Here is an 8,743-nt window from a genome sequence, read left to right on the forward strand (position 1 = left end):
ATGTCGCTACATTTCGTCGGTATGACAGATTTCCTAACTCTAAAAGTTGTCAACTTTAACAATTAATATCTCGCTTCGCAGGGCAGAGCAACGATTTTGTCTGAGGAAAAAGTTGTTTCTCGTTGAAAAACGCGTCGAATGAGACCAATTTGATTGATTTTGGAGGTGTAGCAGCTATACTGAAGAATTACCATATAAGTATTTATTATTTGTATCCTTTCTCAGCCTGTATCTCCGAAACTATTTGAGTCCGGTCCTTATATATGTATATATATGAAATGACTCGGGAAGACATCCCCAACAACATATTTAAAAATGAAGCAAATCGGAGAGGAGGCCCCTTTTATGCATAATTACCAAGTACTCTATTATGAGATAGGCTTCTAATATGAGATAGCAGGTTTTTGACAACAAAATTTATTTTTAATAATATAATTAGTCACAAATCTTTATTTGCAACGATCACATCATCTAAGAGTGAATTTTCCACTAAACAGATTTCACTCCAAGGGCAATAAATTCACAATGAAATCAATAAATAATGCCTATTAATTTAGAAAAAATCCTGCTATCTCATATTAGGAGCTTGTCTCATAATAGGGGATTTTCCTCTATATAGCTTCCTCTCTTTTTATCCATTTCACATCTATAAAGCTTATAAAAAAATCAGAATACTTGAATGATGCACATTAACTTTACCTGTTTTCTTGATGCAAATAATTCGATCGACCCTCCCTTGATCACCTTGATCCTTCCTTCTATTTATTCGACTGTTGTGAAAAATGACGAAGCATCAAGGACAACCCTCAGAGATAAGAAAGCAGCACCTGCAAACGGCGTGATGTTTCCTCGCATACGCACACGTAGTACCGTGGTAACTGTTCAAGCGGCTTGCGATCAGATTCAATGTCCGTCGAATTCATGTCGCGTTCCTTAGAGAAGCAAACTCGTTCCTGTGTGCAAAACATAGACATAGGGTGTATTCCGAATCGAGTTAGCTCGGCTTATTTTTGTTTCTAGATGTTGGCAGCCACTTAACTAAACCGAAACCGAGAAGTGTTCCGAAGCCGACATAACCTGCAAATATACTTCTCGTATATATTCGTGGCTCTGTACTATCGCGAGTGAATCCATTTCTGTTCAAAGGGTGGATTATTAAGAGTTCATCCAAGGAGACGTAATTCTAAAAAATTAATAAATATTATCGTATCATTATAAGAAATGTTGCGTTTAGAAATAAAAGATCTCAATAACATAAGTTACACTTTTCTTGTTACAAAAGATATTTATGATTTAGCTCATAATGGTAAGTGTTGTAATAATGTTATTGGATAGATAAAATTATACTGATAGTTATTTGGATTATAAAATAATATTGCTTGTCTGCTGCAAGCTGCCGATGTTTACAGGTTATGTCGGCTTCGGGACACTTCTCGGTTTCGGTTTAGTTAAGCGCTGCCAACATCTGGAAACAAAAATAAGCCGAACTAACTCGATTCGGAATACACCCATAGTAAGACTAGACCGAGCGTTAAGGAGTGGGGGTAAGGGCTCATGTAAAATGAGAGAAAAGATATAGTACGTATCTTCGTCTCTTTCTACTCTCTGTGTGTTTCTAACCTAAATGTGAGTTCCGATCGGGAGGTCGAGCGCATATGAGAGAGAAGGAGATACGTTCTATTAGAGCTACTATCTATATTGTTTGTCCTTTTCTATGTTGGCGCTACCCCCACTCTTCAAATGAAGGCAAACGCTCGGTCTAGTCTTACTATGTCTATGGTACAGAATAAGCGAGTTTTTTTCTGATTGCGAGTTTATGCGTCGCTTAATTAAAGGGATGCTGGAGTGATTCTGCACTTTTGTACCTTTTGAACTTAAAAGTGCGGAATCACTGCAGCATCTCCTTAAGGTGGTTCTTGCATTTAGGTCAAACCGAGATAACTCGAAAAATATGATATCAAATGAAAGATTAACGTTCCTAGAGTGTGTATGAAAAATTTCGGATTTTTTAACCGCTTGGTTCCGGAGATATATGTCCGTAAACTTTGGCAATTTTACATATTGATAATAGGGAAAGGAGGGTCAGATCGCACATTCATGAAATACGTTCATACTTATCGCCATGATGAACGAATAAAAAACTGTTTAATCGATGCAATAAACATTTCTACAGATACTGACGCGACACCAAACTGATTGACCGTACTGTACCATAAATAAAGCGAAACTTCCGACGAACTTTCGGCAATTTTTGACACGACACGAGAGTCATGGCCGCCATCTTGAGTGGCAGCTTGGCAACGTCGCACGGTCGCACGCGTCAGCTGACGCATAAGCACAAGGCGCGTGTCCTACCATTCTCCCACCGTTGAATGGAGGTTCAATGGATGTTATAAAGATAATATATCTTTTTCGGCAGTTGTATGAATATATTCACTATCGATACACCGGCTGTCATCCTGTCATTAAAATTGCGACGTTGCCAAATGTATGGTTCCAACTCTAGTCAAATTTGTGACTTCGCTCTGATATTTTCAGTTTATACCGACATCCGACGGTTCAATGAGAAAAAACCTTACGGAATAATTAATTTAAATAATTAATGTATGCTGATTTTTACATACTAAATCATTCATATTTGTCATTAGTAATAATAGTTGCTTTTGTGACTTCAAAGTCCTGCAAGAACCACCTTGACGCAATTAAAATCGTGTCCTTTGCTCGTAGTCAAAGATAAAAACAAAAAACAAGACAAAAGCCAATAAACAAGACAATAAACAGAGAGATCAAATATTCCACGAGATACTCAACGGTATTTTCAACGATCTTACTTGGATACTTGCATAGAATAATGAGATTAGCAGCGTGAGTTGTTTTTACTATGAAATTAACATATAAATTAATGTAGGGATTTAAAAAAGGAAGTTCTTAACAGATCTTTTTTCAATCTTATGCAAATATTAATTAAAGCATTCTTGCACACAGTCCTCTTTCCTTCTTACGTAGCAACAGCATATCATAAAAAACAAATATTTTCCAAGACACTCTCCGTGATCTGCGCCGTTTATCAACGATTTCTGATACCTTCATATCTAGGTACATAAAATGAGGTTAGCAGGGCGAGTTTTTGTTTACTGTAAAGTTAATACTGTAGCTTAATTAACTCAACGTAGAAATTTAAAAGAAGGTCTTCCGAAAAGGGGGTTGGCGAGAAGCTAGCAACTCCTCACTGAACCATATGATAATGATGAATTTAAAAGAAGAAATTCGTGGCATCTTGTTTTCACATAATTTAGTTCGAAATTGTTGCACACGATCCTTTACTCTCTAACGTTGCGACATGGGTGTCAAGAAAAACCAATATTTCAAGTATTTACAACCGCGTCTCTCGAGATCTACACTTTCGCTTTGCTACCTTAATGCATAGCACATTAACGAAAGAAATGTCACTTTTTTTGAAATATTGTCAACCCAACTAGCAAATTTTAGCATATTATTTAACAACTAAAGTTTTAGCTCGGTTCTTTTAACAATAAGATATAAATCAATTAGAAACGTAAAAGCCACTTAGGACCTGGCATAGGTGCAGGTAGCCAATTAAATTACTATCGGAATCCATACACCGTATTTTTTTCAACCTGACCTGCGCGCCGTTACTTCGGACATACAATATGTATAATTCAGTGAATTCACGTATTATAAAATCACTGAACCATTTCATAAATTATTTTTAATGCTATACTTATTGTTAGCATTCATTACAATAACCCCCCTCCCTGTATTGAATAAAAAATTCTTATTGCAAAAAATATTACCTCAGCCAGGTTTCCACTAATCGATTTAAATCACTTCGGCAAGATTAGCAGCCTTAAATATATAATAAATATAACCATAAAATAGGTTTTAATTCAGTCTAATATACGAGGAAGAAGAAGAAAGATTAAATCAGAGAACAGCATGGTATCATTGAAATTAGCTTCAAGAATCATTTGACGCCAGCAGATAAATAACCATGGTTAAGCAATTCATCGACCATGACCGGCTATATGTTTTTAGCACAGAAAATTTATTGTAAAAAATATTACCTCAGCCAGGGCTTGGCGTATTATGCCTCGGTGGTCGAATTGGTTGAAACGCCCGCTTAGAGTGAAGGGAGGTCCAGGTTCCAACCCCGGCTGAGGTAATATTTTTCACAATAAATCTTCTGTGTTCAAAACACATAGCCAGTCATGGTCGATCAACTGCTTAATCATCATTGAAAGTAAGTTTACAAGTTTAACAAAGAATCTATTCCTTCGAATAATTAAACAGCAACCTATATTGACGTCAGCCGAGAAATCAAGAAACAAAATGAGTGTAGACACGTGCGAATTTCTATTATAATAAAGAAGCGCCAGTAAGAGCGTTTTCTCCTTCGAATAAATTGAGTTAGATCGTAAATATTTAATCAGAATATTCTTGCGCGCGGTCCCTCGTGTTGTATATATGATTAGCATAATTAAAACGGCAACGCGAGGATTTTGACCATAAAAATAGGCATAGAAATGTGGAATATAAAGTTTTGACGTATAATTTAACATCTTTAGCGCAAACGTTTAGTCCGAATACTCTTGCAAATATTTCGCGAGATCGTTTCTCAATGATCTTGCGCTTCGATACCGTTGTACACAGCATATTATAGCCAGCGTAATTAGAATAGCAACGCGAGAGCCTTGACTATGAAATCAATCTAGCGTATGACTGTAGAACATGAAGTCCCTGGCATGTCATTTCTTGTTTACGAGTACATCTTCAGCGCAAACGGAATACTCTTGCCGCTTGCGCACGGTCCCCTTTCTTTCTCACGTTGCAACGGGATGTCACGAAAAACGGATATTCCATCGTCGTTTCTCAACGGTCTCACCTTAGTATCTTTGCGCGGAGAATAAATGAGATTAGAAGCGCGAATTGTTTTTACTAAAGTTAATATTGTTAATTAATTCAACATAGACGCTTAAAAGAAGAAATTCCTGACGCAACATCTCTCTTTTCCATCCTCGACGCAAACGTTTAGTCGGAATATTCTTACGCGGCAGTTCCTTATCCTCCAGCGCGGCGACACAGATATCACGAAAGGCAAATCATTTTACGAGGTATTTACAATCATTTTTACGAACCTACTTCATGCATGACAAATTAACAGCGCGAATTTTTCTAATTGAGAAAATTATGAAAGAAAATGTAGAACAGGAAGTTTCTCGGCGTATCAATCCTTCTTTACATTTTCCACGCAAAAACTTAATCGCGATATCTTCCTCCAGTGCAGAGTATTCTGTTCCTCTGGCGTTACGACGGGAAACGGAGAAAAAGATATCGTAAAGAGAGAAAGAGACAAGAAACGCGCTACTTTATGATACGAGGAATTAAAATGACACGCGCAATCTCGCGGTGTACCGCCGCGAAGTACATCGTCTTACTTTGTGCTCATAATTCACCTATTCGTTCCAATATTTTAGAAACGTACACCCAGAAAAAAGTTTCTTTGAAATCAAGCACATTTTGTTTGAATTTTGACCTTACGAAGAAATTATTTCTTTATCTTAACCAAAATTTTATTTGATTGAGACCGGAATCTCCAAGAGAATTCGTATCTATTTCTTCAAATATAGCAAACTGTTTCAGTAGAAGTAAATAAAATTTTAGTTTGTGATTATCGCTGAAAACAGTTATAAGTATAGCAGCGAATAATTCAGTGCTGCACTTATAACTGTGAATCAGCGAATATTCACTGCTCTCAGCGACAGTTCACTGACTGACTTTCAGACAGTAGATTCAAAGAAACATGATTTCAACGTATCTCATTTGCTTTACTTGAATAAATCTTTTTCTGGGTGCAGAGAGATGAAATCATTATTCCAAATCCTTATTCGGTTGTGCGAGAGGCGCCGCAAGAAAATGACCAATCAGCGTCGAAAGGGAGAAGAATAATCGCCTGTGATTGATCAATTTCTTACGGCTTAAGGTTCACTACCTATTGTAGACCTGGCCTAAAGGCCGAATCGGACTAGCAAGTGTCGACCCGGACTGGATTGGCGATTGTCTTCTAGCCAATGAGAGCGAAGCAGCCAGCGATTTAATCGACTCTCATTGGCTGGTGGACAATCGTCAATCGCCAATCGCAATCCAATCCGAGTCAGCAATTGCTAGTCTGACTCGGCCTTAACGCACGCGTTTCACGTACGTTACGACGTCGCACTCTCGCCTCGGATACACACGCGCGGTCGTTCTAAAGCGGTGTAACAAGAGAGAACAGATAGAGGAGATCGATAATCGTCCGTCACGAAAGGGCGTACGAGCGCGCGCCTTGCCAACCGATTTGCGAGCGGTGCGGTCTAACGTACCGTAAGGGGGTTACCGGGGTATTCGGCTTTATGCGGGGCTTTGAGAGGAAGGAACGAGCGCGAAACGCGGGGGGCGAAACGCGGGTCGGGCCGTCTGGCCTTGAAAGAAATCCCCGAGCGAGCGAGGAGTGTGTTTGCCCTGCGGACGGGTGGCTGGCGAAATATTCGTTATCTCCTCGCGTTAATATCGACGCGACGCGATGTTATCTTTAACGGTGTAACGTTACTGTTTGCACCCATCGCTCGATATAGCTCCGCATCTTTTACTTTTTTTTCTCTTCCCCTCCCGCGTAACGCGCGCGTCGTCGCGGAAAAAAAGGGCGGAAGGCGCCGTTCTCCACTCGGCTGCGAAGAGAACCGCTCGCGAGAGAGCGGACACGGAGGTGTTAACCACCGCGAGAAATTACGGTGGATGCGCCTGCTCCGCGCCACCTCCCGCGATCCGCGATCGTCTCCTCCGCGCGCGACCAACGTCGCGGGCTACGTGCGGATAATTATTGACGGCTCGCTGGCGTGCGTGAGTTCACAATGCGACTTGAATTTACGTAACCGGTTCGAGCCACCGCCGCCGCGGTGGCGGATGCGAATAATGGTCGCGACTCGACGACAAAACCAGGAGAATATAGAATTCCAGCTGAAATAAATTTTTTCGACGACTCGCGCGGGATCGAGTGACCTTCGAGGAAACACGACGGGACGACGGAATCGACGGGATTAAATCAATCACTACGAAAATAGCCCCCGAGTCGAGTCGGCGAATCTTCTACGACAGCTGCGATAGACTCCTTTCTCTCACTCGTTATTGCAACATTATTTTAACATGTTACGTTATTCGGTAACGCACTGATTATGTGTTTCACAACCGAAAAGCGCGCGCGACAAAGTTCAGCCGAGCGAGTCGTGGATTCGTGCTTGTGTGATTCGTGTTTTCGTGGCAACTGCTCGTAAAACGGACCGGATACCTCGGCAACCGGTAGTGCAACTGACACTCTTTTCACATATACAATACGTACCGAGGGGCGGAGAACCACCACGTGGCGGAGCTACCTCGAGTTCAATAAGTTGCGAGAAAAGAGGAAACCGGCACCTCGCGCGACGGCTGATTCGATCTTTATTCGATCTTAATTATTCAATGCAGGATATACATATACGCCAGTGTGATTCACACAGTTTCACCCCCCAGAGATGGCATCCCATTTGCACTTGAAGCAAAAAAATGTTAATGTACAAGTGGAATCCGATTCATAATTAAAAAGTTAATTTCGAAATTGGAAAAAGTAATTTTCTTAAAGAATTTTAACGGAAAACGTTACAATACAGTTGAAAAATTTTCGATCTTTTAAAAAACATCCTAAAACCATGATGTTCTTTTAATTCCTTAATTTTGTATTGTGTAACAAAAATCGAAAGAATAATAGACTTAAAGTAAGACCCCTAAATAAAACTAAATACATGAGAAAACACCAATGTGGGTCTCAAGGCGAAATGTAGGTAGCCCAACTTGTAATTTTTATCTTTTTAATGTGAATTCATACACCGTTTCTTCCCACCTTCGTCCTGCGCGCCGGTTTCTTTTCACTATCAGACATAACGCAATTTTCTTATGGGTGGAGTTATTGTCGTCAGCTATTTCACATATTCAAATCGATAAACGATTTGTAATTATATTTTTGATGCTACATTTAGCATTCAATCCCCCCTTCCCCGTATCGTAAATTACTCTTATTGCAAAAAATATTACCTCAACCAGGATATTACCTCATTAGAATACCTGCCCACACAGTACATAAAACTAATAGCGTTTTTCACTGGTTGCACTAGTGCGCACTGAGTGCGCACTAGTCAAGAGCAGCGTGTTTCATTGAGCTTTTCGGTGCGCACGAAGGCGGTGCGCACTGACTCACTGGAAAACTTGGTGTCGAGTTTTTGCATTTTAGTGCAGAAACTCGGCACGAGCCCCAAGAGACGGTGTCGATCTAGTTCAATATGGCAGCGCGGGATATTAATATCAGTTTTTAGATGTGCTATCCTCATCATCATCATCTAGTAGTGACAAAAAACTTTGGAATGAAGAATCACGAAAAATTCCAAAAATCGAAAACTTTATTGTAAAGTCCCACTTCGCTTGGTTGCAGTTTTATTGTTAGCAATTTATCATTTACTTTAAAATTCACTTCAAATTCTTCCATTATAACAAATTCGTACGTACGTAGAAAGGTTAAGAACGAAAAAACGTGACACTTGATCTGCGTCGAATGTTTAACTGGGAGTGCAAGAAACTCGCACTTTCAGAAACATCGTGCAGTATCGGTGCGCACTTGTGCAATTTCGGTGCGCACTCAGTTCCTTCCAGTGAAAAACGC

At 39.9% G+C, this 8,743-nt stretch overlaps 1 protein-coding gene across 4 annotated transcripts in view; it reads right to left on the reverse strand.

Annotated features, from left to right (window-relative positions):
• LOC105558461 (putative fatty acyl-CoA reductase CG5065) overlaps positions 1-8,743 on the reverse strand; it is a 37,045-nt gene that overhangs the window by 16,758 nt on the left and 11,544 nt on the right. For 2 of the 4 annotated variants that reach the window (XM_012006161.1, XM_012006160.1), the window contains exon 2: positions 700-953. The exons of 1 other annotated variant lie outside the window; for it this stretch is intronic. The gene's annotated coding sequence lies outside the window, so the exon portion shown is untranslated. The remainder of the gene's footprint in view (positions 1-699; positions 954-8,743) is intronic. One more of the 4 variants, XM_012006162.1, reaches the window with a different exon arrangement.

The sequence above is a fragment of the Vollenhovia emeryi genome, unplaced genomic scaffold (assembly GCF_000949405.1).
Source record: "Vollenhovia emeryi isolate VEMERY1.0 unplaced genomic scaffold, V.emery_V1.0 DF939342.1, whole genome shotgun sequence".
Lineage (NCBI taxonomy): Eukaryota > Metazoa > Arthropoda > Insecta > Hymenoptera > Formicidae > Vollenhovia > Vollenhovia emeryi.